This window comes from Xiphophorus couchianus, chromosome 12 (genome assembly GCF_001444195.1).
Source record: "Xiphophorus couchianus chromosome 12, X_couchianus-1.0, whole genome shotgun sequence".
Classification (NCBI taxonomy): Eukaryota; Metazoa; Chordata; class Actinopteri; order Cyprinodontiformes; family Poeciliidae; genus Xiphophorus; species Xiphophorus couchianus.
Window position 1 is genome coordinate 4,265,746 of NC_040239.1, and position 25,361 is coordinate 4,291,106.

General features: G+C 38.5%; 1 long non-coding RNA gene across 3 annotated transcripts in view; it reads left to right on the forward strand.

The window, feature by feature from the left end:
• The window catches only part of LOC114155278 (uncharacterized), a 124,638-nt gene that overhangs the window by 77,878 nt on the left and 21,399 nt on the right, over positions 1–25,361 (forward strand). Inside the window, exon 4 of one of the 3 annotated variants that reach the window (XR_003597713.1) lies at positions 23,912–24,460. The exons of the other annotated variants lie outside the window; for them this stretch is intronic. This is a non-coding gene — a long non-coding RNA (uncharacterized LOC114155278). Of the gene's footprint in view, positions 1–23,911; positions 24,461–25,361 lie in introns of those variants that run through there. 3 annotated transcript variants of the gene reach the window in all.

Genomic DNA, 25,361 nt, shown 5'->3' on the forward strand with positions numbered 1-25,361 from the left:
CCCAGTGGTGCTGCAGCAGAACAGGACAATAATTAACTAAGTTTGACACCCTTCTTTGAAGAATATAAGATTATTATTCTGCTTTAATTAGTATGCTAATGTACAGAGTTTCTTTATGATCACTTCCCTTCTTTTTCCATTATATTTCATATCTCTTGCTAACCTTTTAAAAAGAAGATTTAGTTCACTTTGTCTTGGGCTAAAGCTCCAGTTTATAGCTATATAATTAATTTCAGAGGCATTACCCAAAAATCAGAGCAGTTATTAGCACAGAATTTCAATTCCATTTAGAGAACGTACCCGATAATGCTGCAGCGCAGTTACTTACTAGCAGAGTCCTTAAATGTATTAATAAGAAGAGGTCAATGAGATATTTAAGGAAATACTGAAGTCCCTACATTAGCTATTTCCCCCCACAGAATTAGACTCCTTTGGAGGAGAAGTGCGTTTGAGAAGTCCAGCTGCTTTCTCCTCAGAAACCTGATGGAGGATCTTTAGAGAACAGCTGCAGAACCCAGAGCCAGAAGGTCTCATCATGCTGCAGATAACAGAAGCATCAGTCACAAATTAACATCTTCATCGGCTGTTAAATTTACATAATCAATGTAGATGGTTAGCATCAGAGTGAATGTAAGCTAATAACGAAAGCCTATTGTTGTCGAAGTGTTCATAGTGTGTGCATATTAGAGCAAGAAGCGGCGTTTTTATTAACTCTCCTGCTTGTTGGCTGCTGCTGTCAGTGCTTTGTTTTTAATCATAACCATCCAGGTCTGCAGTGAACCACATCATATTGTGGCTGATGGGTTGCACTCACCCTCAGTGGGGTTACAAGGCCTGTGATATACTGTGACTGCTTCAATCAAAGCAGCAGATTTGAATGTCCACGCGGCCGGTAACAGTAACAGCCTCAGTGTGAGATTTATATCCTCATTGAGAAAATTACATTCACTCCCTGTCCTCACTGTTTGGCATCCATTACAGTTCATTATTATCCTTGGAAGCTGTAAAGCTCGGTAATAACAGGTTAAAAAAAAAGAAAGATGGAGGTTTTGCCAGATTGAGGCATAAATTGTCCCGTCCCTGCTGGTGGAAAACATTGGACTTGTCTAATTATTTTCCTTCTCTCTGAAGGTCCAGACAGGCTTTTTGATTAAAGTAGTGGAGCCTCACCTCTCGAAGGAGTTTTGTTTTCAAACTCGTGAGCTATTCTAGTAACGATTGTATTGTCTTTTTGTGGTTCACTTGCATTTTTTTTAAACCAACAAACTAACAGTTTGCTGGAGGATAAATTGTCCCAGTGGTTTTTACAATAAATAATATTATTTTGTCACCATTTTCAAGAAATATATTGATAATGAGGCAAGTTCTCTCTCTCAAACATCAATAAACTTACATTTTGTGAAGAACACATAACACAGGAACTGGGAGATATTTTAAGCATCCAAAATAATAAAACCAAAATAAATAAATAAAATGGAAACCAAAAAAAGCACATAAAACTGAATCATTAATTGATAAATTGCTTATTGTAACAGGCTTAACTACCACCAAACTACATGATGGAGGAATGTAGATTTATATTTCATACCAGCAGCCTGCAGAGAAAAACAGACATGTTTAATTTAACAAAGTTTCTCAGACATGCCTGTTTATTTACAAGAGCTTTACAAAAGTGTTTTGGAGTTTCATCTTTTAAAGGAACAGAGGTGTTAAGTTACAAAACCAAAAGTTTTTATAAGTCATATTTGATATAAAAATGCTATGTGTGTATATATATATATAACAACTGAAGTTAACATAGTTACTTGGTTATGCTATAAAATGGCACTTTGTGCCTGGAAAACACATAATGCCCCTTTAAAAGAAGCTACACTGAAGAAATTCCTGAACCTTTTCATCAAATCTTGGTTGGTTCCCCAGCAGGTTTCATGACTCTGCTAAAAACTATCGTTATGTTTAGAAAGCAAACGTTTGGAGCTGCCGGTGCTCCGGCCAGGCTACCAGCTGGGACTTCCATGGGAGCAGGTGATGTGGAGGCTGATGCTCTCTCTGTCAGCCGCCTCAACCCCCACTGCATTGAGGAGTCTTCATAAATAATCTTCCAGCAATCTGCCTCTCCCTCCACTCTCTTATTAATTACTTTTACGGCCAAAATCAAACATCTGTCATGCTAGAATATACAAATTAATTATGCAGCTTCTCCCCATCAACACCCATATAACAATGTTCCTCAGAGTCCTGCTGGTAGCAGAGCAGGAAGAGCGGCTGTGTTGTCATTGTAGTTTATTTTTTCTAAAGGATCTCGGATCTGCTTCTAAAATATAAAAATATAAATATAGTCATTTTATTAAGTATTTTTACTATTAATTTTAAGATCTTTAACAAATGTCAGTTGTGAAGGCTTTCCACTGATTACATTAATAACCTCTAAGGAGTATTAACAATTAAAGATTTGTATAGGAAAAGAATACCAGCTAATGGTGCATTGATATGCACATATGCAAAGAATTTTAGCTTTCAAATTTTTGCATGAGTGCAGCTATAGAAATTGTATATCTTTAAAAAAAAGTTTAAACACAAAGTTCACAGAGGCTCAGAAGGACAAAGTCCAGTCATTGGACTGCTTGTCGGTGAAGCTAATATTAAACCAGATAGCCTTGGCTTATGCTGACCAGGAGGTTTAATGCCTCACTGTTGCATATACAGGTCCTCCCCTTCCTGTCAAATGGTCAGACCTTTTACTGGTCATTTGAAGTTTTTCTCGATCAGGAGGGCCTCGGCATTAGCTTGCAGCATTAGTACAGCTAGCATATGACATTCTTCTGCCTCAGAGAGAAAGTACCTCCAAACAGCGCTGTTGTGTTAGCATTGTCGGCTAAAGAGAGTTGCACATGTTTTCTGTTTTCTGACTGTACTCACGATGTTAAGAGTTTAAAACATCTATTCTGCAGCTTATTGGGGAGAGGAGAAGCTGAGTGTCTGCTATTGGTAGAAATGCAACAATTTGGGCAAATGTGGATTTGCCTATTTGCATCTGTTTTGACATTAATAAGTAGCTTTGAATGATTGTTTTGGAGCATCGATTATATTGAGAAATCAATTATTTTTACAACCCTAATACCAATATATTGTTCATGCCTACTTGCAGTTCTCTCTGTTGCTAGTTCACCCCCTTCTACCACACTTTTCCTTTCAATTTACTTTTTTTTTTTTTTTTTAACATTCTTGGATAATGTGAAATAAATTTGAGTCTTTTTGGTGATATTCTCATTTATTGATTTAACTTGTTCTTTTATTATCATAAGCTGATCCCTCTGCTGAACTTTAATGTTCATATTTTTGAAACAAGGAAAAAGCTAGAAGATGCTGTTGAAAACACAACCAGGCAGGCTTTTTTAGCTCTACAGAAATCCCAAATTCTTCATAATATTTGTGCCACTCTTTGCCTTACCTGGTTTCACACTGAGCCTTGCACTAAGTGACCGTGTGTGTGGAGCAGAAAGATCTTGGAAGTCCACAGGCCCACTGACAGAAGACAGCTGTCTGCCCATCCTCCAGTTCCGTCTTGAGGTGTCCTGGGATCTGCCTGTTCACAGGTCAGGACCCAAGAGGAGAGGCACCATTTGGTACCAGTTACCGAGCGGTGGGTGGGGGTACTGGTGCCACCTCCACCCCCATTCAGTCAAGGTAACACCAGCTGGCCTAAACGTGGCAGGAGGAGAGCTGTGCAGAAATGGAGAAGCACCTGATGACCTCAGCAGAAACCAGACTCCTCCCCTTCCTGTTTGTGCGACTGTGGATGGAAATGCTATTCAAAAACCCTCACACCAGTTGAAGGACAGACTTGGATATGCCACTCCAAAACTTTCTATTTTTTTCAGTCATTCAGTGGTTGACCTGCTGGTGTTTTTGATAATTCTATCTAGACTTATTATTTCAGGTTTTTGAGTTTATTTAAATGGGACCTATTATGCAAAATTCACACTTTGCACATGTTTTGTACTTCCATTTGAGTCTCAACTGTTTGCTAAAAACCTATGGCAATAAGTTAATGTTTTTACTGTCTGGAAAATGCCCCATTTCAAAACCTCCTAATTATTATGTCACAAGTGACGTATACTGAACCGTTACCTAGCAACCAAAGCAGATCTCCAGCACGTTTTGTCAACTTGTTTTACCGCTAAATGTGCTGTACAATGGCTGCTGGAAAAGACAAGTGTTTTGTTTTCAACTTGCTATCCAGAAACCACTTGCTGCATTTTTGTTGTGCAGGAGGCTTCACTTCTGCTTTTCAAAGATGTATGGTTGTATAATTATGCATGTGTTTGCAGCCATTTTCGTGGGTGTAAATGTTGAGTTGGGGGGCGTGGCCAGCAGCAGCTTATTTGGATTTAAAGTGACAGAGGCCCTAAAACGTCTCATCCTGAATGGAGCTCAACAGAGGCAGAACTGACCAGACTAAGATCTCATTATGTAAAAATGATTTTGTGCAAAAAAAAATGTAATGAATGTGTTTTGTATCGTCCATAAACCTAACTTCAGTTGTACAAGGAAGCATAATTGGTCATCTTTAATTTGAGGCAGGGTGTCATCTTTTAACCTACTTTGTTTTTACACAGATGAGTTATTGGTTCGGCTAGTTAGACAATAATCCGGCCTGACTGGGGCTCCTAAAATTTAGCCAAAAAACTGTGGTTAGTAACATCTATTGATTTAACAAATTCAATTCAATTCCATTTTTGCACAGGGCCAGGTTAGTTAGTTTCCCTTATAAATATAATTGTCATTTGAAACCAGATTTTTGTGTTTACTCAGCTTATCTTTGTCTGGCATTAAAGTTAGAAAACAAATATGAAGAAATCTATGAGATGACCAACACTTTCTTTTGTTCCTTCTAATTACTGTAGAAACCTGAATAATTACTTCACAATAAATGTGGCACTGGGCTAGTCTTGGTGATGCTAAAAACTACAGAACATGCAATAATAGATGGATAAAATCTATTACTAAATTAAATTCTTGCAAGAATTCAAAAAGGTGCTTCAAAATTAGATACAGAAAAATCGGTGCAGGCATTTATTTTCAGAAAGTTTAGTTAGGGGCTTCAGTCAGGGAACTGAAAAATGCCTCTGCCAGAGTTCTGACCAACACCAGGAAACTGGAACAAATCCCAGCAGTCCTGACATCACTGTTGATGCTTCCTGTCTGCAAGATAAATGATTTTAAAGTCTTGATTTTGCTGTATAAGGCACTGAAGGGTCTCGGGCCTAAATCCATCTCTGAGTTTGTCGGTGTTGCTACCAGAACTAAACACGGAGAGGCATTAGGTTTCTACAAAAAGTCTGAGATGTTCAGAAACCTTTCGGCTTTTTTAATAATCAGTAAACCTTAGTCTGTCTCAAAAGTGTAACCTTCTTCTGTGTAAATAAAACTGCACAGCTGTATAACCACATCCAGACATGTGAGCTTTTCATCTTTGTCATCAAACATAAAAATAAGTTTCAGTCCCAACGATTTATGATTGTTAAGCATGGCAGCATATATTATGACAAACAACACATGCTCCATTATGCCAGCTGGTGTAATGACGTGGTAATGCCGGACTCATTAACTCCAGCACACAGTTTACGGTGGCCTTTTATGACAGAATTAATTGATTCACACATGCGCTAAAACAAAAATAACTAGGATGAAAATGCAGTTGGATGTGAGCCCTCTAATCTGTCATAAACATTTCTGGTGGTAAAGCAGGGTGACATTATTCATGTGAACGACTGGTAATATAAAGAATAAACAACCACAGACCAGCTTTTATCTTCAAATGTAGCTTTAATGTGTGGCCGAGCAGACAGCCCAGAGAGGGGGAAAAAAATCAGCATCTTTAACATTATTAGTTATTATGGCCTTCAAATGAGTTCTATCAAAATATATTTCTCTATAATTGCAGACAGAATCATCATCCTGGCATTTGGGATTAAAATTTTTCTGCATCTTTGAACACGAGCCATCAAAATAATTAGATTTTAAGTCTGTCCGTAGGTCAAATCTGAAACTATGCTTACAAAAATATTTCTTTACCATAGTTGACGTGTATCCCATCCGCGCTACAGCTTACAATCTACATTCAGCTAAACATTAAATATTTTTCACTCAAATTAGAGATGCACCCATCTGATATTAATCTGTATCAGTCCTGAAGTTGAAAATAGTTCTAGATCACGTAATCAATGTGCCTGATCTGTCCGGGCAGATCTATTCAGTCTAATTCTATGCTTCGTGCTCTCAGCGACATCATGCTTTATTGATTTTACATTATATTTAGACTTCTTAATTGCACTTCAAGTCAATTTCTGGACCATTTGAAAGATCTTTTGGTGTTTATTTTTAGTCAACCTATTGTTTAAGTCAGTTTCTTTATTATTTATTTTACATCGGCTGTTCTACTCCTAATCGAACCATCCATCTATCCATCTTGACTGACTGAACAAATTATAGTTGTGGTGTTTTTACATGTTAGACCAAGCTTGTGAAGCTATTGGTGTATTTAAGTGTGCTGTACTGGTGCAGAGTTATCAGCTAAATTTGTAATTCAGTACATTTATGTTTCGGTTTAAACCATCTCTCCCCCCCCCAAAAACATTTCAAGTCAGTCCAGCTCTATTTTTCAGCATCGGATCGGTATCAGCCAGCGCTAAGCCTCAGATATTGTATCGGAGGTGAAAAAAGCGGATCGGTGCATCCATAATCCTTAACTTAATTTATCTGAATCTCCTTAGATGTTTCATCTGCTTGATGCCAATGATTGGACTCTTTTTAAACAGATTAACATTTTCCACGCCCGTGGAATGTGTTTTCACATGGTTCTGTAAGAAATGGGATGGTGATCATTGCATCAGTTGGGGTAAAATAAATTTTCAGCTTTGCAGTACTTATCCAACAGGAGTGTTGCACCTATTTGCTCAGTTAAACCCAGGAGACGACTTTATTTTTGACTATTGTTGAAGGTAATGCTTTGATCCTTGTCCTTGCTCCGTCGTGAAATTCCAACTGAGGAATATGTTAGAAAGAAAGAGGATTTTCTTGCAGCGTATGTGAAAGTCTGACATTTAATCAAAGGAAAATCTTGTTTAAAAAGAAATGAGAGTGGGTTCATCCTCCTGCCTCTGCCAACCTCCAACACTTCAGTCCATATGTTGAAGAATTTTTCTTGAATCTCAAAGATGAAATGAAGACGGGATTTAGCTGGGGATCATTTCTCATTCAGGAAATGATTTTCATCTCTTGGACTGGACTTAAAGGTAATTGTTTACAATCTGTCCCCTGCTCCAAAACCATAATGAATTTCTTAATCCACGTCTCATCACTATGAACGCTGCAATTACTTTGCTGGAATAAATAATCCATCTTTTCAAGCAAGGCAGATGGAAAGAAACAAAAAAATGCTTAATCAGATTATCCAAAGTGCTAAAGTAGGAGGAAACAGGAGGTTTCTTGAAGATATTTTACCTCTAATCTGAAAGGTTTCTTCTGTTCTGAAAATGGTTGGAAGTGATAAGCTTAGACATATTCGACAGAACCACACATATATGCCAGTTAAAATTACTAATGGGGCCTTACCCTCTGTTCAGCTCAATGTTTTGGTCGTTGTTGCTTGCCTAGCGTTGCTATGTGAGTTGTTTTAGTCACATGTGCCAGCGCTGCAGGGCAGGTGTTAGACAGATGAAACCCAAGTTTGTCTTCTCTGTATTGTTGGTGGGATTTTCTTTATAAGCACTTTGGATTATCATGTCATGCATGACTGAGGATCCATACCACCTTAGTCAGAGGAGTTTTATGTAAAATAAGCTTCACTCTTCCTGTTTCAGGAGCATTTTGGAGACACAGCTTCAGTCAGCTTATATTCTTTGAATAAAACCTGTTCTGAGTTATTTTTACTTAATTATTATATAAAATTTGGTTCACAAGCGTTTCTCTCCCCCCGCTCCCCTCTTTAATCAACATTAGGTCAAAAGCATTTATAAAGGTTGTTGGACTTTATACAGAAATCAAATATATAATCAACAAGCTTCTGGTATAACTTGCTGGAAATAGGACAAACAGATCTGACCATTCTCTACTTCCTGCTTCAAAGCACTAAATCTGCACATCGAGTTGCTTTGTCTTGAAGGCGGAGGGAACCTCGGCCACAGCGGCTCGAAAGCCGCTCAAGATTTTATGCGGCGGGCGATTCTTGTCACAGCTTGTGTCACCTCACCGACAGATGTCTGAGAAATCAGCGACAGCCGATCACGCTGATCCGCCTCGTAATCTTGTGCTATGATCCCGCCGTGACACGGAGCTGTGGGAAATATGTCCGTCAGTACCCGTTGCTGTGGGCAGATGCACCAGCATCCTCCTGGCCCTCCTCGCCCTCCCTCCTTCATCGCTTCATTAGGCCTCTTCCCTCCTTGCTTCTGTATGTTCCACTGCTTGTGTTTGACCTTTTGACCCACGGGTTTCTGCTCTAGTTTAACGTCTACGTGGACGACTTGTGGGGGGGGATTAATGAGCTGCAGACGGGCGCTGCTTGGCGTGGTCGCTGTGTTTATGCTTACCTTGTGTTTTTCGGCAGGTCATGCGTGATGCTCACAGAGACGCACAGCTGCTGTCCCTGACCGGCCCTTGCAGCTCTGCGTTAGAGGCCAACGCACAAACACGGCCTCGCTCAAACAGAAAGTGGCATATGCTCAACTATGGAGGAAGCGGCGGACGTTCTTGCAGAGCTCAGCTGTATGCAGCTCCGCTCCGTGAAGGCCCCGCGAGGCGAAATGTTTCCAAACAATTTCACGTTTTCATGTTGAAACCTCGCGCTAAAAAAAAAAAAAATCCCCACACATGCCGAGGGCTCGCCCAGCCATGAGTTTCCAACATGACCTTCACAAAGGTCAAAACTCTTTTGCTTGGATCTGTTGTTACTGGTTAATCTCAGTAAATGGAAATATTATGGCAAAATTCTAATTTAATTAAAAAAGAGAAGCAATATACAACGCTGAAAAAAATTCAGAAACTACTTAAAATGATCAGTTTCTCTGATTTTACTTTTTGTAGATTTATTTTTGAGTGAAATGAACATTGTTCTTTTATTCTATGGATTACTGACATGTCTCCGAAATGAGCAGAAATGCTTGAAAAACATCTACATAATAAGTTTTAGTTTCTGAACTGCATTAATAAATAAGCTTCTCCGTTACATTCTCATTTGTTGAGATGCACCTTTAAATGGACTTCGCCCCTGCTGCCCGCTCTACCTCCATCATCTGTGGCCAGTCCGACATATGCTCTGCAGATCATAAAAAAACGTGGCATTAAACTTGTTCTAGGCTACATGCAGCAACTGAACCCTTCCCTCTGGAAACTTGTTTAATACAGGGTAGTTAAAGCCACCGCTCATGATGTTTCTTGCATAATATAATTTATAGTGGGTAGGGGTCTATAAATGGGCGGCCTTGTAAAATATTTCCATTATGCAGGGAATGTCGGTGGGTAATAAAGACTTTATTCCACTTTTTATGGCTCTCAATCTGTTGTTGTCCCTGCATTTTTTTTTTTTTTAATCTGTGAGAATTCACTGATTATCCTGATGCGAGTCTTAAAAAGCAGGAAATATCTGCTGGTCTTTGACAAAGTGACTCCAGAGACGACGAGTTCAGACTCCCGTTTTTACTACCTCAGTCTCTATCTTTTATGTTTTATTCAGAAATTATACATCTTTCCTTAACAGTGCTGTAAAGGTTACACAGTCATTTAAGCAGCAGTTCAGACAGATTGATGTTTATGTCATTACAGCAGCAAATGAAATGTGCCTCTTTCCCCTCTTACCCCAACATAAAGTAGAAACGAGCTCCACCCATTGATGACATTGGAGATACATCAGAGTCAGGCGGGAGAGGGAGACGGCGGTTATTACTTGATAGGCTCTGGTTTACCTGCTGCTGCTGTAATGTGATGACAAAGCTTCCTCTTCAGTCACATTGACTGCTGCTGTTAAAATCCATTTTCCATCGCAGTAATCAGAGGAAATGGTACATTTCTGGTGTATTAACAGTTTATTTAAGGCTAAATTTAACATCTCAGGCTCATTTTTGCTCCTCCTGAACCATAAGGGACTTGTTAAAGACACGTTGGAGTCCGGATATGAGAGGATTTTAATGTGAAAACACTCTTGTAGCATTGTTAAACCGTTCGCTGTCAAAAATGTGTCCAGGTGAACCAAACTGATGTCTTCAGTTCATGTTCACAGTAAAGAGGCACCGATTCACCTTTTTTCATGTCCGGTACAATACAGTATGTCAGCCGATACTGATTTGATACAGAAAAAGTGCTGAATTGACTTGAAAGGTTTACTCTCTTGAAAAATAGACATAAATGTACTAAATTACAAATTTATTTTATTATTCTGCACTAGTATAGCTCACTTAAATACACCAAGAGATGTACGTTAAAAAAAAACAACACGAAACTTTAATTTGTTCAGTCAGTGCAATTAGTGGTTTCCAATCAATGTAAACTAAATCATAAAGAAACTGAAACTGACAAATACAAAAGGTTGACTACTTTGGTCAAAATGTCTAAATAAGCTGCAACAAGCCGTCTTTCATATGGTTCAGAAAGTTAAATTAGGAAATCTAAATATAATGTAAAATAAGTAAAGACTTAAATAAGAGCACAACGCATAGAATTAGACTGAATAGAACTGCCGTTATGGTTCGGGCACATTGTCACCAATATTCAGTTCAATATTGGGTCCAATACAGATATTTTTATCACCTATGGTTCACATTTCAAATACAATTTAAGGCCTCAACATAAACTAGTTATTATTTATTCATCAATCTTTAAATATTAAGAAACATTTAAGAGTACATAGACCATTTTTTAAAAACAAAAATAAAAAATTCAAATTCCTCATTTGTGCACAAAATCTTAACTAATAAATCAGGATAACAGAACATAAACACACACAGACTCACTTTTCCTCATCTGTCACACCCTGAACCCCACCACGCTGCCCTGAGTCACGTTTGTTTATTTCTATGATTCAACATCATCTGTCCATCCCGCCTTAAAGGAATAATAATCCACAAGACGAATCTGTCTCAGAATGAGTTTAACCCCGACCCGGATCATTTTATTCGCATCATTTCTGCTCTAGATCCACAGGAATGCTCTCTGAGTAATGTACTGTATATGTTTTATTTGAGTAACATTTTCGGATAAGCCATCTGTAAACATTCTCATTTAAAGTGTGTCAATATGCTGCTGGAATAATCATATAAATACCTGGAAATCAGATCAGAAGGGTGGCTGCTTGGTGCATTCAGCAGGAATCTACTGCTTGCTCAGTTTTGAATTATAACTTATTTTTTGATTAATTAGTTCAATACAAGATACATTTTAATGAGAATATACTGGACTTATTGTAATAGCTACATCTCCGCCATAGTCCATACTTCATTCTACGTTCATACATTCCTATGTATTTTCAATATTTGGCACATTTTTGCTCAAAACTTTGACATTTCAAAATTAATTTCTCGTATTTACAAGAGACATACAGTATATGGCTATTCTCCAAGGTCAAAAAGTCCTACATTTTCAAGAAAAGAAGTGATAATTTGGCAAGATTAAAGGCATACATTTATGATCTGAAAACTAATATATTCTGACTTTGTAAAGTCTGAAATTGACATGAAAACATTTGTGACAAAAAACACCAGAAGACCTCTAAGATTACAGTGGTAAATTTACAAGATGCAAAACTTTATATATTTCAAAGTGTAAGTGGAGCATCTGGGCTCTTTTTCTGTTTTAAATCGATTTTCTGGTGCAGTTTTGCCACAAACGCTTCAAGCATGATCTAAAAAAATGCCTAAAACGTCGAGGTAGAAGCTGCAACATGGCGGTACCCTGGAGAAGTCGTTCTGACGCAGGACAAGGGCTCCTAAACTGAGGACTTCTGGCATTTTTGGTCGCAGATGTCTGACTTTATTGACAGATCCTAGTTTTGTAACGTAAATGTATGCCCTTAATTATGCTAATTTGCTAAGTTATGACTCTTTGACATGAGAATATTCACACTTTTTCTTGAAAATATGTTAAATTAGCTGTGTATTTCTCTCAGTACTCTGTTGTTATCTCTGTTGGTTCAGAGAAATGTGGAAATGCAAAGCTGCTCCAACACAGTGGGGTTTCTCTGTTATTCTTCATCGATCACAAGGCTTGGAGTTACAGCTTGGAGTTAAAGGGATTAAATTACCAGGGTCAGGAATCCATCTTTATTTCTATGTCATCTGGAACTTACTTTTCTCCTCTTCCTCTGCGACCTCCCACCTGCTTATCAAGAAATGCTGTTGAAACTATCCTTTCCATTGTCTGCTGAGGCTTAAAATTCAGCAAAGCAGGTTTCACTTTCTACGAGAGGAAGAGATCATGAGCTCAGACATCCTTTTACTTATGGGTCAGTAGATTAAGTGTTTTAATCTGTTGGCCCCCAAACTGCAGCATCATCACCATGAGGGGGATCAGCAGAGCTTTGACACAGATGTCTAGACCAGTCTTTAAGGGTTTTTCACACCTAATTGTCCTGTAGATTTGGTTCGACTAGGGACCAAATTGGCAACATTTGTTACATTTTCAGCTGCTGTTTCTTTTTTACACTGCACTGTGTCAAAAGAACAAAAGTTTTTGAAAAACCTGTTCCCCTACTCGCCTGTGGGGGCGCTGCACCGCGAACTACTGAAGGAAACGACAGAAAAACCTCTAAGAAAGACACTGAGCCCAACTTCTTCCTTCACAAAATGTAACGAACATAGAGTAACATCAGATTTTAGCGATTCGGTTGAGTCATTTCTGCCGCTAGCGTCTGTACTGTAGTCTGGACGTTAAATAGGTTTAGGAGGCATCGATGAAATGAAAAGTGTTTTTGTCTGCGCTTTAAGTTTTGCTCAGTTTCTCTCTGAAGTTAGAACTTGAATCTGAATGACATTACATCCAACTTGGGCTTTTTCCAGCTAAGTTTGAAATCCAGTGGGATTCCACAGACCATGCTAGCTACTATTAGCACTGAAAGCTAATTTCTGCATTTAACAGCATCTAAAGCCAGTCTTTTGAGTTTGTGCTCCTTATTTTAATTCAATTTAAAGTTATAAAAAATATCTACCAAAAATCATTTGTTTATGGGCTGACATTCTATTTTCTTGACTGAGTTTCTACATATGTTAGGCTAGATAAAAACTATAAAGTATATTCTCCTCACATATGGACACTACATTTTATCATAGTGGTACCTGCACTGTCAGACAACATCAATAATCATCAGGATTGGATCCACAAAGACCTAGGAAATCCAATCTACAGACCACATTGGATAGAGATTTCATGGAACAGATTTAAAACCTTTTAATGACAGGCTTCCAGGAGGTTAAAGGTCAACGAAGATCATGGTTTAATGTTAACATACAGGGGAAGGCTACATGCAACAATCTGTGCTGGTGAGATGGAAACTTGGAGAGATTTTAAAGCTGCACATCTGCTACAAAAAAGAGGAAAGGGAAGAAAAACTGCATGTCATCTTTTCTGATATTTTACGCTCATAAGAATTAAGGTCATTGCTGGATTATCATTTTGCTTGTTTACGTTTGCATACATATTTACCATATTGTAAAACACAGAAGGATTTGATTTTAAAACCCAAAAATCTTTTCTGAAGAAAATCAAAGTGAGTGAAGTCACAGAAACAGACACAAATAAAGGTCCATAAAGACATGGTGCAGTAAGTTCTGACTGATCTACACAGAGTCCTGACATAAACTCTGTTGAACATCTTTGGGATGAATTAAAGAAAGAGCCAGGTCTTCTTGTCCAGCATCCATAAACCCCATGAATTAACAATGGGATGACACTCATTTTCCTGTGTGTAAAGGCAGATGAGAAAACACTTTAGTCAGAATTTCATATTGATTTTTACATTTTCTTTTAACTGTTGTAGGAATACAAAAAACATGCCTGATATCGTCTTTGTTTTGACTTGTGTTCACTTTTGCAACACAGTTTGTCATTGGAGCAAGGTAATTGATCTTTCTTTTTGTTCAGTTTTACTAGCCACAATCATCCCTGATCGCTGCCAGAACTGTGAAAAAAGCCTTTTTTAAAAAACACTATCTGATATGAAGCTACGAGATCTCAAACAGCAACATGTCATGCTCCGATTTAAGGAATTACAAGAACAGCAAAGAAATAGTCATCGAATCTATCAGTTTGGAAACAGCTGCAAAGACATTTCAAACCACAGTGAGAGACAAAAAGATATACTGATGAGCCACAAGAAAAAAGTGGAACCATTTTAAGGCATTTTACCTTGTATATCTGCTGTACAATAAATGCATTTCAGAAACAGAATTGATTATGGCGTTTGATTTAGTTTGGGGCTGCTTTGGTGCTTCATGACTTTGCGTAGCTGCTGGATTTCTGCTGTCTAACAGAAGATGATTCTGGTAACTTAAAAACCTTCCATGAAGCTTTCAGTCTCCACCCCTGATGCTATAGAAGTCCTCAACAATTAAATTTCTTTAAACTGTGAAAAATCAGTTTGACTTTGGGTTTAGGGACAAGAGTTTCTGTTTGAAGGAGAAATGTACATATAAAATTGTGTTATTAATTTTACTCTTATGTAAATGAAAATACTTTCAAATAACTTTCATGACTCAAAAACTTTTGTGAAACATAAACATTGGGTTCTGCATTTCAACCAGCTGCTAAGGGAAGCGTCAAAAAAACAACTTGACCCCTAATGTTTCCAGCAACACGCAGATCAAAAAGTTCGGAAATTAAAAACGCCCAGATGTGATTGATGCAGGACAGGAGTGAAGGTCTGGACCTTAAAGTATCTTTGACTCCGTTGTCTGTGAGGAGAGAGCGATTCTTTGCGACACGATTAAACTTTGACGTATAAGGCCACATCGCCTTTTTCCCCTCTGTGATCAATCACCGCGTTTCCTTGACGGTGTCTGAGAGCCCCAGACACATGGGTGTGATTTATCCCTTCTCATTTATTTAAGTTCTCGGATAAACATTATGGAAATTTGCATTAATGTCCCCAAAGGCTAGAAAACAAATTATACCTGTGCTTAAGTGGAGTTCTGTATCACTTTGTGTGTAAATATTTCAGACAGGCCAAGGGTAAATCCACAGCCAGGAGGGACACGACTCTGATGTTCAACAAGACTTACAGTCAGGTGGACGGTGAAAGCTAAAATATTACACTAAATTTCAAAAAACACACCAACTGTGGTGAAGATGACCAGCAAAAGCATCTACTTGAGTAGAAGTAACAAGTACCTAGAAGGAGAGGGTTAGACTCAGGTAGGGTTGCTGCCGGTCTTTGGTCCCTTTTGTGACTTTCATAAACATTATTTCAAAGCTTATGTCTTGGTTTGGGAAGTCCATTAAAAGTGCCAACTTGGCATTATTTTGTAAATAATGACACTTTAATGCAAAGTTGGCACTTTTAATGGACTTTCAAGGCAACTATTGGAGCAACTTTGCATTAAGTGTCATTATTTACCGAATGACTCTTCATGGCAGTCATAGACATTCATAAAGACTTCTTCATGTTCATGACAGGTGTTATGTCATGTTTATGATGGTATCCTGTCAGTCTTATTCACACCCCATCAAATAAAGTGTTACCAAACTTTGACATTTCTGAGTTTGAAAAGTCAAAAAATTGCTAGAAAAAAACTCAAATATTCAGATTAATTTTAGAAATTTTCTATTAAAAAAAACGTGGAGATTTCTGAAAATTTGGAAGCAAATTTTTGGCTTTTGAAACTCAGAAATTTCAAACTTTTTTTTCAAAAAGAAATTCTTTTCTTCCCTCTTTTTTTTCTATCTACAAAAAGTGACGGTGGAGGAGGGCAGCAATATGCCATCAAATTAGAAAAGTTGCAAAGCTTTAAATATCCACCTTTTTTTCAACAAATTTAAAAAAAGATTTCCAACGTAAATCTATTTAGATTCTCAACTTAAATTTTTTTATTGTTGAAATGACTTTGAAATGTCACTACTTTTTACTGTTGCTTCAATCACACTGACAGCCTAATGTCCGCACGTCTTCCCTCCCTCTTACCTTCCAGTAGAGAGAAGCTGCTTTATACTTGTCTTGTTGAAAGCGACTCAGCAGTTCATCAGATCCTAATTGATGCCAAAAACAAAAGACATTCACTGCCGCTCATTTTAGCAAAGCAGATATGAGAAGTGAAGCCTGACTGGGAGAAGCGGTTACTCCCAGTCAGTAATTCAGCTTGGGCATACTGGCCAGACTGGATGCAACTGGTGTGGATGCACAGAGTGGAAAACAGCAGCCATTAATTTCATCATTAAATGAGTAACTCCATTCACACTGAGGGCGTCTTTAATTAAATCAGTTAGTCGCCACGAAGCGTTTATTTGTCTGTACGTTGTTCCTGCAGCCACACAGTCATGGGGTTGGGAGGCATATTTTCACATCAGGCTCCAGGAAACAGCAGCTCCTCCTCATCTAAATGGATCCTTGCTCAGCTGCTTTGCTTTCTGCTGTCTGCTGTGTGAAGAGAGAGCAGCATGTCTTTATGGCGCCTGCCCGTGTTATTTTGTGGAATATTGTTGTGTATACAGTAACTTTTGATGAAATAACACAAAAGCTTGTACGCGCTGTACTGAAGAACACGACACAAAAACCTTCGAAGAAGACATGAGCGCAACTTCCTCTTTCGTAAAATGCAAATGTAAACAAAAATGGAGTGCCATCAGATTTGACCATTTGTAGGATTCTTCTTTTGTTTTTGATGTAAAAGCACAAGCCATTTCTCTTGCTAGCGCTAGATTCACACATTTGCTTTGGTTGTATTTACATAGGGTTTCCTGCGCTACAGTCCGCTTCCTGCTTTTGGTCTGCTTGTATTGACGCATGCGTTCGAATCGTACCAGAGTTCACTTCATCGGAACAGAGACTGAGGTTTCTGGTCCGTATTCACACCTCCCCATAGAAACCGGACTTTCAAGGCAAACAAACTAGTCCATGTTGCATCATGGGCAAAAGAAGAATCAGAAAACCCCCTAAGCCCTGAAGACATGCCTTTGCATACGTGTTTATAATATGTCTGTGAGAGAGTGACAACAAAAACCACTGAAGGATTTCCTCAGAGTCCCAGGTGCCAGTGTGTGTGTGTGCAGCGAAGAGTGAGGACCATCTGCTGAGGCAAGGTGAAGGCACCAACACATGCAGGTGCTGAGGTATTTACTCAGCTCACAAGGTACGAAATACACAAAAAATCAAAGCAAGATGGTGGAGGATGGTGACCAACAGGGAATGGGGTGTTTGGCCTAGAAAACAAAGATGTCGTGGTCATCTGGCGGATACATAATTTAGCATTTCTGTAGCTGGGCAGAGCGGAGACGCATGCAGTAAATCCAGTGTGATGGAGAAAAGGTTGCATCGCTTGAAATTGCACTATGAAAGCCCGCCTGCAAAATCATTTATGCTTATCTCTGTGGCAACTAACAGGGCGTGGAAACGTGACTGCAACGTTCATAGGATTCAACAGATGTTCCAGCCGTTTCCAAAGGCAGCTCAGACAGACAGACACGGCTATTTAGACGAGCTACAGTAGGGACATCTGACGAGGAGCACAGATCGTCAGAACACCAGAAGAAAGTTCTTTATGTACCCAACTATTGGGTCACCATCTGTCTTTCTTAGATTTTTCTACAGATTTGGCGCCCTACTTTTCAGTCAGAGATTAGCTTTCTTCACGACCGAATCGGTCAAAAAAAAGAAAAAAAAACATCACAAAAGAGGGACAAGACAAGTTGCAGGAACAGCCAAACTATCAAAAAACATCTGGCTTATAATCCATTAAATATGGTAATAATAATACAATACATTGTTTTCTCCAGTCTACTATAAGCCTGGTGGGGCACCAGGCTTTACTTGCCCCCCACCAGACTGAATGTTGTTTTTTTGTTTTAAATAGGGTTCTTTACACATCAGACATCGTGACAATAAAGGTGGATTAAGCTAGGTTTATACTTGACACATTGACCTTTGCATGAGGGTGCTGCCCCTGCACCTTCAAAGTTTTGATGCCTGCTTGTGCACCTCTGAATTTTTGTAACTTTTAAAACATTTTTTAGCACAAAAACACGATGGGCTGTCATAGTGCCCTTACCACCAGGCTTAGCAGGTTTTCTAGGGAAAAACTCTGCAATACATAACACTGTTGTTTGCCTTAGGAGAAGCACCGTATGTCTGTTTTTGTACTTTGACACGCTACAGAGTTTAATATCGGAAGAAATAAAGTCCGTTTTCTTTTGGAGGGTCTGTCAGAGAGCGTCTCTGTGAGCCATCTGTCTGAGGAAGCGCTTATCTGTTGGAGATTTTATCTCGCTGGGACGAGTTGTCAGCCTCCGACAGGAAGATCTGCTGTTCGAGCCGCAGCTCCTCCGCTCTACAGTCTGTTTGCCCAAGATGCTGAAACAAACACTGATCCTTACCGAGGCTGTAAAGACACAAGCAGGAAGTGCATTTCTTCAACCACTGGTGAAAAATCTGAATCAGTACTCTGAGGATAGGGATAAAATATGACTGAGAAATAATTATGAATATTGTTTATTATAGCAGCTCTCCGTACCAATGCAGATTTCTGCCCGATACTGATCCATCTGGTGCGTCAAGAGTCAGCCTCATCTCACCAGTCATGAAACCTTTGAGGGATCTGTTTTCAGATATTTCTTGGTGCAGATTCAAAGGTTCAGTTTATGTGTCCGGTTCAGTACTGGTCAGGTTTCTGTCATCCTTACCTTGTCTCTGAACATCATGAACTTCTAGGCACTCCAGGAAGGCTTCACTGTTGGCTTCACTCTTAAATCTTCTCACGTCTATGGTAGATAATTTGTTCCTTTTTCTGAGACCCTATTGAGTCTTTGCAAAACATAAATGACCCAAAAATTGTGGCCATTTAAAGAGTGACTTCAATTTCTTTCTTTTTTTTCCCTTTTTGCCTGAGGAATAGAAGCCTAACAATCAGGCATGCCTTACTATAATGCTGGGGTCGTTTTTTTTTCTTTTTTGTCTCGTAGCTGGAATTATATTTTAGTTAGAAACTAAAATAAAATCCCCCAAAAGTATTGATTCTGTATTTTTTTGACAAAACTCCTTGTTTTGTGAAGCACATCCAGACCAGTGAGATAAGCAGATGTTCTATTCATTTTATCTCTAAGTAATCTAAAAATACATGTTCTGTCCGCAGGCTCCACACAAACCCAAGGCCCCCTCTGTAATCCTGGACTCAGGGAGAGAGGCTGGATGAAATTAAACAGATATGCTCATCTAAACTATTTATAATCCTAATATGTTATCTGGAGCTGGGGGACGTACGTGCATCACGGAAACCCAGGTGTACTCGCTCGTAAGTCGGGGGATTAGCAGAAAGGTTATTGTAATTTTTTAAATAACACAAAAGCAGATTTCAATATTAAAAGGCTGAAGGACCATCTGGGAGGAGGAAGGATTTCACATACCAATTATTATTATTGTTTTTCATCTGCACAGTACACAGGATCAGTTTAATGAAAATACTTTTTTTTTTTTTAAATCTGATCATGTACTTGACTTGTAGTCTGAGGACACACTGAACAGATTTAACAGGCTGCGTAATATCAGAGTATTCACCGTGTAAAACGGCTTTAGAGCAGCAGGAAGCTCAACCTGCACAAAAGCCTCAAAGTTTCAAACACCAGCATGGTGGTGGGACTGGGATCTATTTTTACAACACAGTCCAGTTACAGGCTGGAAGAGCTGAAGGCCTGACTGGTGCTTTTTGAACTGGAATGGTAAAATTCAAGAAAATGCAGAAACAAGTGGAAACAGTTGTGGCTGTGTTGTGTAAAATAAATTTTTTTAGCTTTGCATTATGTCATAAAGTTATAACATGATGTAAATGTTCAGAAAGAGCAAGAGTTTTTAAAGAGATTTCAAGTAGTTAAATTACAAAGTAAATTTTTTAATCACATTTGATACATATACAGCATACTTGATTATGCTGTAAAATGGAAAACACATAATACTGCCCCTTTAAAAACCACATTTTTACAAATGTAAACTTTTTTTTCAAATCAAAATACCATTTTATTTCAAATCTGCTTTATTTTCTCTCGACAGTAACTGATGGATGAGAGAGAGAGAGAGAGACCGCTTCAGTTGGTCATTAATATATCATGAACAGAGAAGATATCAAACCTAAAACATCAATTTGTTAGAAGCTGCAGAAAGCAAACAGGATTACTTTGTTTAAAAACGTGGAGGAAAACTGTATTTCATAGATAAGCTGAAATAAGATGAGGAGAACATGGCCTGCAGAGCAGGGAAAGCAGAATAAAGTGCTGACAGAGCCTCACGGTGTGCTTCTCTGCTGTGCTCATATTTGTCAGAGTCCCTCTGCAGACTCGTGTGACACCAGCCACCTCGTTTTTGAAACGCGCTTGCAGCTTTCCCTGACAGGTACGCCAGCCAGCATCAGCGTATCCCGCCGCAGCAGCCGCGGCTCACGGCGCGCAGGTTCATCCGACCTGACGGCTGTTTTCTGTTTGTTGCCCGAGGGATTACGGGCCCAATGAGACAAAGGCACAAACATAATGTTCTGTGTTGGAGCCGCTCCTGTCTGCAGAAAAAGATCCATTCTGCCCCATCTGTTTTTGCTGTGTTGTTTTTGTGTGGATCTGAATCAGGCTGATGGAATATCTTCTACTTTTACTCTGTGGCTAGACTGCCTGCTTGTGGATGTCGTTTGATCCAAGTCATGGCTCAATTTAAGCAGAAACTATAACTTATATTCTCTAGTTTTCTATGAATTTATGTTCTTTTGTGAAATTGCAAATATTTAACCTGTGGCTTTTCATTAGTGAAGGTTGGTGAAGGTTTTTATCACCAGAAGACGATATACAAGAGTTTGGAGCTGCTGTAGTTTTCATCCATTCGTTTGTCCAGATATTTGTCAATCCTTTCAACGGAACAAGTACTTTTTCATCAATATTTAGGAATTATTGACTCAAAACAAGCTCTTATATCTTGCAGAAAATGTGTACTAAGATATTTGCACTAGAAACTAGAGAAAAATTCTTTGTAAGATTTTGTATTTTGACAGTATATCCATTCCATCTTTTTTCCAGTTTTTACCTTTAAAACTTGACCTCTGCAGAAACATCTGACATCAATTTCAAGTGATCTTTTTGTGTCGATAGCTTAAAAACTAACTTAAATGGACATTTGGATCTGGCTACGTATGGGATTCTGACAGTAAAATGTGTAGGAATCCTGGAATAAACATGACGCCCTGTTGTTTTGCTCAAGGACACGGAGTCAGGACTCATTTCCTGCCGAGCCAATCAGGCAGGTGACCTTCTGCTTTCAGGACGTCCTCTTTAACATTCGGGCCAAAGCTGCCTCCTCTGGACACACGCCGCTCTTCTGCACCGATCATTGGAGCGCAGCGCCACAGACTGCTGGTATTTACAGTCGATGAGCGCGCTCAGTGGGGGGCGCTACGTTGATCTCATGCTTTAGCAGGAGTAAATTCAGAGGTGTTGCACATTAGAGGAGGGAGGTGGTGTTCAAGAATTGCTTAAAGAGAGAAGAGTTGTTGGTGCAGAAAGTCGGCGCCTCTGAGGATCTGCATATCGGAACATTTTTCCTCTGGAGGTGAAATAATGAAACTTTTTTTTTAAAGAACACGTGTTTTTTGAAAGAATATATTGAGTGACTTAAATTGTAATAAATCTGGTCTGTAACCAGTTTTCATATCATCCTGTCATTTTGGTAAAAAGTATAATTCATAAGTCATGTTTTGGTAGGACTGCAGGGTGGTGCAGTTGGCAGCAGTAACTCTGGTTACAAATTCCTTGATTGCATTGAAATGGATTTGGATTTAAAAATAAAATCTAATGTAAACGTAAAGGTTTGCATTTATCTTTTATCATTTAATGTGATAAACTCATAAGATTTTGATTTATTGTTGTCACAACAAATTCCGATTAATGATGTTTAAAAACTCCTAAAACTGTCATTATTGTGATTAATATTTTATTTTTCTCCACAAATGAGCACAAATTAATCAAATCATGACGTTAATTTACATAATGCTTTTTTATGGCGATTTATTCCGATTACTTATGTCCATGTAATCATGCAGACTGTTGCCTCGCAGCAAGAAGGTTCCTGGTTCAAATCCTGACCTAAATATAGACAGAAGGCGGCAATGGAACCAAAAATATGAAACTAAACTCAAAATCCAACAGACTATGAAAGTTTTTGTTTTCTGTTGCATAAAAATCACCTTGAGCAACAAAAACCGACTTTAAATGTCAGGCGTTGGTTGGATTGAGAGTTTAACTTTTAAGACTTTCTGAGACAGATTTTAGATGAAGTCAAACATCAGAGTGAGAGAGACAGATCTTTTATGTCGCTGGGAAAATGGAATAAATTATCACCCTAACAAATGTCCGCTGCCTTCATCTGTGGGTGTATGTGTTTATAAGAGTCTGTGACTCTGTACGTCTGTCCAGAGCAGTTTGAGTTTTAGAAATTTGGTAAGAGGAAAGTTGTTCAGAGTAGATCCTCATGTCTGAGAAGGAAAACTTTTAAAAGGTTTTGATGCAGAGACATTTAAATCAGTTTTGTTGCTTCATGCCTGTTGATTTGACACTTATGAAATGATACAATGAAACAGCTGGTTTTAAATTATATGCAGTTTAAATATTAATTTCTAGGTTGTTCTGGTGCAACCGACTGAGGCATTCGACACAAAAAACATTTCTAATCTTCCTATTTGTGCTTTTTAAAATTGTACCAAACAAGTTAATTTAAAATCTGCATTTTTTATTAAAATGTTAAAGGAGGAGGCAGATGGTGCTTAGTGGTTAAATATGTCTGCAAAAGGGTATTTTCAGGCTTACAAGTAAATAAAGTTTATTTATATGGCACATTTTATCAACAAGGTAATTCAAATAAATCATGAATTAACTAATTATTTGCATAAATTTGATGAGCCACACCTAGACCTCATCAATATCAAGGAATTAAACAGGCTATGTTTATGCTATGTTAACACTGTAGGCAAATTCGACCCAAATCCAGTTTTGTTTTAGTTTTTTCCTCATATCCGACTTTTTGACGTCAGTTTAAACGACCCAATTCCGATCTTTTCACCCTAAAAGAATCAGACCTGTGTCACTTCCATAAGTGGTACCAAATCAGATATGCATCTGGTAGTTTTATCAAGCGGTCTGAACAGTCATGTTTTTATCCAACTTCTATGTGATTGACGTGAGACATGAATCATAATTCTGCTCCAGAAGAAACCAGACGCGGTAAATCCAGACGTAAAGAATGGCTGAAACAAGGAGTGCTGACTCTTACGCTGCGTTACAGTTGTATTTGGAACTGGGAAATTCCAACTTCCTGGTTGGAAAAATGAACTGGAATCCTCGGAAGTTGGATTTTTTGGAAGTGTAGTGCTTGAATTTTTTCTAAACTTATATTAAAATGTTTACAATCGGCTTGATTTTTACTGTGGGAGAAGTATATAAACCCTGGTAAAAATGTCTTAGTTCTATTTAATTTAACACACTTTATAAAGGATCAGTTGGTTTGTTGAGCAAATAAAACAGCTCTATTTTTAGCAATTTTTATTTTTTTAAAAACTGCAGAATTGCAAACAGTGAGGGGATGACATTGAATGCAACATTGGCTGTAATATAATCAACTTGCAGCTTTTTCTAGTTCTGGTTAATCCAAATATCTGCGGGGTTTTTTCCGACTACTCTTCGTCGCTCTTCACAGATCAGCAGCAGCCCCGCCGCCTCGGCCCCGATGATGTAATCATTTCCCAGCGGCACCTGGGAGCCGCGGTCGCCATCCTGAGGCATCGCTCACAGCCAAATATGCAGATGTTTCTAATTGCTTTCCATTACCAACAATAACAGCTGTTTATATCTATCAGCAAATAATTCACAAGAGTTCCAGACTGTTAGGATAACATATCCCACCTGGTCACCATCACCAGTTGTCAGCAGCAGAGACCAGGCCGCTCGTTCACAAATCCCCCAACGGGCTCGGGCTTCCAGTCACCTTCAGCTCCAACGTCAGGCTTTACACAGCCGAGATATGCAGGGAATGTTTTACTCGAACATGATGTGCTTTAGTATGTTTCTGATTTAGAATAAAATAGAAATATCCTGTATTGCCCAAAAATGAGAGGAAAACCTGGTGTAATAAAGTGACAGGAATCGAAGCATGTAGAATTAAAAACGGAGGCAAAATTACAACATAAAATGCTGTGCAGTTTTTAAAAGTCCAATTAAAAGCAATATGCACCTGTGTAGCATGTTTTAAAAAGAACTTGCACATGTATTTAAACATTAAAAATAACATATTCACAATAAAGTTTCATTTGTATAACATTTCAGCAACAAGGCAGTTCCAAGTGCTTTACATAATGAAAATACAAACATCAACAATTGAAACATTACATTTTTCCAAGTTGCGTCATTACATATCAAAATGTTGGTTAGTGTTTCATTTATTATGGTTTAAAAGCAACACTGAACAGGCGGGTTTTTAGTTCCTGTATAGGAACTCAATGTTTCGGCTGTTTTCTGGAAGTTTGTTTCAGATTTGTGGTGCATAAAACTGCAAACAGCAGAAATGGGGTTTTTTAAATGAGGAAAAACTGCAAGTACTAGGAGGGATGTAAACACTTATAGTCTGTTGTCTAAGAGTTGCTGGGAGGAAGGATCTGCCATAACTCTACTTTGTGCACCAAGGATGCAGCAGTCTGGCACTAAAGGAGTTCTCCACTTCAGCAATCTCTTCATGAAGTATTTAGCAGTAGTGCTGACACTTAAGCTGCATTCCAGTTGTACTCTGAACTGCGAAATCCCAACATTCTGGTCGGAAAAATCTACCAAAGTCAAATTTCATACTGAGAAAACTGGGAGCAACTCCAACTATCCCCAGTAACAACTTTTAAGGTGGACTTCGCATTTCAATATGACCTCTCCTCACATCAGTAGTAAAATGTGGTGAAAACATGTTTAATTTTACAAAACACACATACAAAAGTGCATCTAAAATCAATTTTGCATGTAGCGCCTGTAACTCTAAACTCTAAAAATTAAAATTGCAGTTTGTTTATGGAAATTAAGCTTAAAATATTTCTGAGAGCTATTGAAGACGATGTTTATGGGCAACATAAACACGGTTACCTTGGGTTTCTCAGGTAACTGGAACG